This window comes from Tenrec ecaudatus, chromosome 12 (genome assembly GCF_050624435.1).
Source record: "Tenrec ecaudatus isolate mTenEca1 chromosome 12, mTenEca1.hap1, whole genome shotgun sequence".
In the NCBI taxonomy this organism is placed as follows: Eukaryota; Metazoa; Chordata; class Mammalia; order Afrosoricida; family Tenrecidae; genus Tenrec; species Tenrec ecaudatus.
Window position 1 is genome coordinate 50,364,179 of NC_134541.1, and position 8,237 is coordinate 50,372,415.

Here is an 8,237-nt window from a genome sequence, read left to right on the forward strand (position 1 = left end):
CCACAGTACACACAAAAATTTAAAACACATACACACACACACACAACCTCTCAAAAACCAATGGAAAACTCTGACAAAGATGTCCTAGAACTGCCAAACATAGAATTCAAAAGTGACATTTAGGTTCCTTCAAGGATGTAGGGAGTGTTCATGAGAGCCCAAAGCATTGAAAAACTAGAAACCACACACCAAAAGGGACACCAAAAGATAGACAATAAGATAGAAGAATAAGACAATAAGGTAAAAGATTTAAGTAATAGATTAGAATAAAGGGGAAATTGAATCAGAGCGCTTGAAGACAGACCATTACTCTGATTATAAATGATGAGAGGAAAAAAATAAAAGCAAAATAATCCACAGAAATCCTGATAATGATGTAGAGCACGTCAAGAGAAACAACTTACATCTTATTGGAGTCATGGAAAAATATTTACAGGAAAAAAATACTAAAAGAAATCACAGAAGAAAATTTCCCCAATATCACAAAGGAGGAGAAAATGATTGTTCCAAGAAGCTGAGAGAATTCCAAACAGGATAAGTTCCAATAGATAAACATCATGACATATTTCTGTCAGACTCCAATTTCAATCCTGAGTGCAGAGAGTCAACAAGAAGAAAAAAAAACTAAGAGTAACATAAAGGACACCACCATCTAAAAGCCAATACAATGAAAGTAACACACAAAACAACATAGAATTAGAGGACAAAGACATGGATAAAACCATACACAAGAAAAGGAAAAGAAACCAAACACACAGCAAAATGACAGCAACAAACCCACATAGTTCAATAATGACAATATCAATGGATCAAATATACCAATCAAGAGACAGAGACTGGGACAAACCTTAAACTCAAAAAGAAAACTAAAAACTCAAAGGGTGGAGAAAAATTTATCAAGCTAATGACACATATTTTAAAAAGCAGCAATGGCAATATTAGTATCCAAAAAGTAGACTTCAAGTAACATGAGACAACAATGGACCCTACATAATGATTAAAGGAACAATAGAGCAAGGAGACATAACCACAACAAGCATATACATCCAATGAAAGAGCCTCAAAATGTAGCCATCGAACCTTCAAAGAACTGAAAAGACACATAACATGACAATAATAGTAGACTTCATTACACCACTCTCAAAGAAAGACAGTTCATCCAGAAAGAAACTCAATAAAGACACAAAGGAGCTAAACAACACAATGAACCAACTCAACTCTCTAGACACACAGAGAACTCCACCTGACAATAGCACAGCATGCATCTTTCTCCCACACAACGGTACATATTCTAGAATGGATGCCATGTTAGGCCACAAAGCAAGCCTGAACAAATTAAATAACACTGAGAGCCTACATTTTCTCAAATCATAATGCTACACAACTGGAAATCAATAATAGAAGACTATAAAGCAGGAGTCCTCAAACTTTTTAAACATGGGGCCAGTTCACTGTCCCTCAGTCCGGAGGGCCGGACTCTAGTTTTAAAAAAAAAACTATGAACAAATTCCTATGCACACTGCACATATCTTATTTTGAAGTAAAAAAACAAAATGGGGTAAAATCACTCAGAGGACTGGATAAATGTCCTCTGCGGGCTGTATGTGGCCCGTGGGCTGTAGTTTGATAACGCCTGCTATAAAGTCAAACATATAAACAACATACAACTTAAAAAGATTGGGTAATAGATAAAGGGATGAAATTAAGAAATTCCTTGAAACAAACAAGAATAAGAATACATCATATCACAACATTTGAGATATAGCAAAACCAGTTAACAGAGAGCAATGTTATATCAATCAATGCACAAATGAAAATATAGGATTCAAAAATTGATAACTTTAAAAAAAGTCATTTTATTGGGAGCTCCTACAATTCTTATCACAATCCATCCATACATACACAAAAATTGATACCTTAACATAACACCTCCCACAATTAGAATAAAAGCAAAACAATCCCTTAACCAACATGAGAAAAGAAATAATAAAAATTAGAGCAGAAATAAATGAACTGGAAAACAAAAAAATGATGAATAAAAAAGATAAGTTGGTTCTCGAAAGGATTAACAAAATTGACAAACTGCTGGCAAATTTAGGAAAAGAAGAAGCAAATATTTAGAATTAGAGATGAAATTCGAGGTATCATCAAAACCTATTCAAATGAAATAACAGTACTATGAAAGACTGCACTCTCATAAGTTTGCAAACATAGAAGAGCTGGACAAATAACTAGAGGTACACCGTGTACCCAAATCAACGTAGACGAATGCAGAAAATCTCAGCAGATCCATAACAAAAGAAGAAACAGAAAACATCATCAAGAAAGTTCCAACCAAGAAAAGCTCAGGACCTAATATTCAATGAAGAGGTGTCACCAATCTAAACAGACTATTCCACAAGATAGAACGGGACATCAAACTCCCAAACTCATTCATCATAACTCTGATACCAAAACTAAGCAAAAACCCTACAAAGAGAGAAAACAACCTTTATGAACATAGAGGCAAAAATTCTCAAAAATGAGGGCCAATGGAATCCAACAACATATGGACGGGAAAAAAAATTTTTTTTCACTATAACCAAGTGGGATTCCTATCAAGGATGCAAGGATGGTTCAACATTAAAACACAAAACCACCGGTCGTGGAGGTCGCCTGGAAGACTTCCGGGTCTTTTGCTTCCTGTATCCGGCGGCGTCTCTCTGCGGAGATCCGACGCCAGGCCGGAAGAGGAGGGGGCGGCCGCTCTGAGGAGGTTTGGGTCCCGAGGCCGAGAAGGGCGACGCTGTGGGCGCGAGGCGGGCGCGTGTGCGCGTCTGGGCGTCGGGTCCGCGCTCTGCTCCGGGGCTACGAGGCCTGCGGGACGCGGCGGCGTCCGCCCGAGGGCCGTGTCCGCCTCCTCAGGGCTTCGGGAACCTTGCTGTTGCCGCCGCCCGTCACGCGCACCCGCGACGCCGAGGCCTCCGGGCAGCGACCGCTCTGGCTGCGAGGCCGCGGCCGCCTGCGCCACCGGAGCCTGGGGCTGTGCCCGCTGGTCCCCGCGGACGCCCAGGCCGGCCTCTTCCAGCCCCGCTCGGCCGCCGGCTGCAGCCCCGCTCGGCCGACTTCCCGGGCCGGATACCGGACGTGGCTTGGTGGGCCGCTGGTGGGCTCTGGGCGCCCGACGCGAGACTGCGACTTCAACGCCGACGAGTTCCTGCGCCTGCCGGCGTCGGGCCCCACCACCTGCGGTCCCAGACCCACGAGCGGCTCCTCGATGAAAAGTTCCAGCCCTGGTGCGCACGGACGACCGGGTGGACCAGGCGCCGTGGGAGGAGCAGGCCCTGCAGAAGGAGAAGAGGGACATGCTGGTCCCGAGCCAGGCCGACGCACCGGGCAGCCCGAGGCCCTGAGATGAAACGCCTCCGTGCAGTCGGTGTGCGGGGACCTCCAGGTAAGGTCCCGACAAACGTGACATCCTCTCTTGCTGGGCAGTGCCATTTTCGAGGAGTCTGTTTCCCGCTCGCCCGCGTCCTGGTTCGCAGACGTGTTTCCCGAGTGGCTGGTCCTAGAAATTGAGGATTGCAGAGGGATGTGCCCATGTAACTAACGAAGTACTGCCCGTTGTCGCCGCCAGAGCTAGGGATCAGGGTGCGATGTGCTTTGGGCTTCACAACACCGCCGCCCCCACCCCCCTACCAAAGTACCACATTTATCCTCAGGTGACTCCCAAGCTCACCTAAAACCATTCAGCTGTTTACTTAATTCAAGAGGAAATGTTTTAATTCTCTGATTGACTTTGACTTCTCAGTTTTTATAGCAACCTCTTTTTCAATTTTTCATTTGTGAACATTGGAATTGTGGCAGGCCCACTGGAAAATTGGGCAATCCAAAAATGTTGGTGGTACAACCAACCCTCTGGGTTTTACTGAGACTTTTTTTTTACTCTAAAGGAGTTTTCTTCTTCTTCTTTTTTTTAGTATTCTCTTCTTTTATTATTATTTTAAAAATTATTTTATTGGGGGCTCAGACAACTCTTATCACAATCCTTTCATACATCAATTGTATAAAGCACATTTGTACATTCATTGCCCTCATCATTCTCAAAACATTTGCTCTCCACATAAGCCCCTGGCATCAGCTTATTCTCTTCTTTCAACCAAGATTCATCTGATATAAGAAATGATGTCCCTTGTTTCCTGAATCCATCATGAAGTGTTGGCAGTTCCTTGCTGGCGTACTATTCTTTAATTATCTTCAGCAAAATTTGACTTACATGTGATGTTAATGCTATTGTTTAATAATTGCTGACTTCTAGTAAGTCGGCTTTCATTTGAATTGGCACAAATGCTGATCTCTTCCAGGCAGTTGACCAGGTAATTGTCATCCAAATCCCTTGGAATAGACTACTGAGAGCTTCCATTACGGTTATCAGTTTGCTGAAACATTTTAATGAACATTCTGTCCGTTCCTGGAGTCTTGTTTTTCAATTATGCCTTCGGTGCAACATGAACTTCTTCCTTCAGTATCATTAGTTCTTACTCATGTGCTAACATCAGCCAATTGTTTGGGACTCTAAAGGAGTTTTCAATATCTTTTTTTTTCTTTATAAAGGAGGTTTGAAATACTTTATTTATTAGTCTGGAAATCTGGTCATGTTCTATTTCAGTAACCCATAGCTGATAAAGAACAGCAAGTCAGTGATCAGAGCTGGGCCTTACCTAGGTAATGGTGGTCTTTTAAACTTTTAAAACTACAGTGTTGGGGGAATGAGACTCTACATCTATTGCTACGGTGACTAGCGGGTTAATAAATGAGATAAAATACTGTTTATATTTACTTGTTTTGTCACTTTCAAGTTTTGACATTTGGACCTTCCATTCATAAGATGAATACGTTAATAAAAAGCAAGAAAGATCGAAAACACAAAACAAAAGCAACCAATATAATCCATCATATAAACAAGACAAAGAATAAGAACCACATAATATCAATAGATGCAGAAAAGGCACGAGACTATCTAATACTCATTTCTGATAAAAACACTAAAAATAGGAATAGAAGGGAAATTCTTCAACATAAAGGCCATATACAAAAAAAACAAACAAAACAATGGCCAACATCATATTCGATGGCTGAAAACTGAAAATAAGAATAAACTGAAAATAAGAATGGGAAGCAGACAAGGATGTCCCCAATCACCAGTCTTCTTCAACATCAAATCCATGGATGGAAATTTAACATTGTGAAAATGTTAACACTACCTAAAGTCATCTATAAACAAAATGCAACTGAATCCAAATTCCAACATTATTCTTTAAAGAAACAGGAAAAGTAGTTACAAACTTCTTATGGAGAGGGAAGAGGAGACCCAGGATAAGCAAAGAACTTCAAAAGAACAAAGTAGAAGCCTTTACACTGCCCTACCTCAAATCCTGGGACTAGTGCTATGATAGATGCGAATACGCAATGGAACAGAATAGGAAACCCAGAAATAAACATGCAAGTAAAATTCTGCTTAAGATCATCCAACAGTGGGTGCAGCAGTGCATCGACAGGGAACTGCTGGAAGTTCAGGATGGGTTGAGAAGAGGACATGGAAGAAGGGCTATCATTCCTGATGTCAAATGGATCGTGACGTAAAGGAAAGAATACCAGAAAGATGTTTACTTGTGTTTCGTTGACTCTGCAAAGGAATTCGACTATGTGGACCTGGGGTCCTCATACTTCTTAAACAGGAGGCCAGTTCACTGTCCCTCAGACCCGTTGGAGGGCCAGACTATAGTTTAAAAAAACAAAAACTGAACAAATTCTTATGCACACTGCACATATCTTATTTTGAAGTGAAAAAACAAACGGGGCAAATACACCCAGCGGCTCAGATAAATGTCCTCAGTGGGCTGCATGTGGGCCCGCAGGCCGCAGTTTGAGGACCCCTGGACCGTGGACCATAAAAAACTGGCTAGCCTTAAGAATGTGAATACCAGAACACTTCATTGTGTTCATGCAGAACTTACATGGATCGATACAGTTGTGTAAATAGAACAAGGGTTTAAAATCAAGACAGGTTCAATCTGTATGCTGAGCAAATCATCACAGAAGCTGAGTTATATGAAGAATGTTGCATCAGGATCAGTGGGAGGCTTATTACTAACACGAGGCATGCAGATAACACTCCATCTTGCTGAAAGTCAGGGCTTGCAGCACTTGCTGATGACGATCAAGGACTGTATGTAGCCTTCAGTGTGGGTTACAGCTCACAACTGGACCAATAGTAACATGATAAATGGAGAAAAGGTTGAAATCGTGAAGGATTTCATCTTGCTTGGACCCACAATCAGTGCTCCTGGAACCAGCAGTCACGAGATGAAAGGCGAGTTTCAGTGGGGAAATCTTTTTTTTTTTTTGCTAGCTGTACAGAATTATTTTATTCTAAGCGACATGGTGTAATACAACTGCAGACAAGAAAGTGAAAGTAAAGAACATCTGAGTGGAGAATTGGGTAAGGGTATGTATGTGAATCTAGGTAGAAAACAAGTATTTTTGCTCGTGGGGAAGTGACTTCCCATTTTAATCATCTAGTTAATAAGCATAGTAAGTCAAATTGTGCTAGACAATGTTTTGTCTTAAAGAAAACAGAAAAATACAATATAAAGTGGTTAAATATATATATATAAAGTGGTGTTAACAATATCGCTCCAGGCAACTTGCCTGCTGTGTGACTTTACTGCTTTGATGCTTGCAGGTAGTAGAAATGGAGACATCCCAGATCATCTGAGTACCAACACAGTCCTCTACTGAGAATCAGGTTTGTTTTTTCTTCACATACCTTCTCTGCTAGAACGCTGAACATGTTTCCAAAGGACTCCCAGGGGAGCACCGCTGGGCTCAGGTGCTGTGTTGAGACGTGTCATTCTCTTCTTTGTTGACAGCAGATGGTGAGCTAAATGTCTTGATAGAGGAGGTCGTATTTGGGAATATTAGTAGGATCAATAGGGCTTTGAACAATAAGTTTCCCCCGCATGGCGCCTCGGTAGATTACTTCAATCAAATCTATGAAGTCTTGTTTGGTTTTGAAACTTCCCACAAACTTAGTGTGATCTGGGGACCCATAGTCCACTTTCATGTGCTGCCCGTTGAAGAAAAATACGGTCGATGGAATATAACTGATGTCAAAATACTGGGTATAAATTGGAGTCTGATCCACATCTACCAGGTATATAGTAGCCATTTTACTTAAACCAGGTGAGGTCTTGGACAGAATATCATCTAGCTGCAGACAGACGGGATCCTCGTCTCTCCCAAACCTGAGAACCAACACCTTCTCGGCAGTCCCTTTTATTGCCTGGTCTACTTTTTTGCTGGTCAGCTTGGGCAACAAGAAGCTCATCTTGAAAAAATCCAAACATTAATCCTCACGGTCAGTCCATGGAAAATGAAGCTTCCCCAGGGCTGTCAGCAACGCGGCTTCCCCCAGCTGTCACGCACGCGTCGTACCGCATCTCCAGCAAGCCAAGGTCTAGCAGCGCCCGAGCTCAGTGGGGAAATCTTACTGCAGCTGTGACTACTTTTCTTCCTCACACTCCAAGTCCTATGCCAGATTAGTCTTCCAAAGTACAGCTTTTTGCCCAAATTCACTCAAACTGTGGAAATCTTTAAATAAAACATACTAGATATTTTTCTTTTAAAATGGTTCAGATAGATGATTTTTAAAAATCCAAATGTGCTTCCAAAGTAGTATTTTAAAATATAATTGTCACATTTTTCTTCCCAAATGGTGTGAAAACAATTCTAAATCCAAAGCCTGGTTTGGAGATGGGGGAAGGACTTGGTCATGCCTTCTTTACCATAACCTGACATAGAAATGTGTTTTAAATTTTATATTTATTCAAATTGGCTCAAACAGATTCTTTTGGACATAATGCTTTGCCATGTTACTAATTTACAATATTATCTTTTAAAATCTAAATGACTAAATCATGTGTTTCTATTGATTTTGATTATTTTTGACACAATACCATTGATTTGAAATATTAATTCTATAGAAATAAAGGTATATTTGTGACCTCATAAAGCTGCAGTGTTAAAAAAGAAAGGTGCTACATTGAGTATAAAGGTGAGCCATAGAATTTTCTTCTTTTTTTAACTTATTTTAGATCATTTTTTGGGGGGCTCCTACAACTCATTACAATTCGTGCATCAATTGTATCTGACATATCCGTACATATATTCTATCATTCTTTTCTAGACATTCACTT

The 8,237-nt window shown here is 41.0% G+C and overlaps 2 pseudogenes; one reads left to right on the plus strand and one right to left on the minus strand.

The window, feature by feature from the left end:
- The first annotated feature begins 2,129 nt into the window (after positions 1–2,129).
- Positions 2,130–3,427, plus strand: LOC142422654 (mitochondrial import inner membrane translocase subunit Tim29-like; annotated as a pseudogene).
- A 2,966-nt stretch (positions 3,428–6,393) lies between these two features.
- On the minus strand, positions 6,394–7,431 carry LOC142422468 (thioredoxin-like protein 4B pseudogene; annotated as a pseudogene).
- Positions 7,432–8,237: the final 806 nt, after the last annotated feature.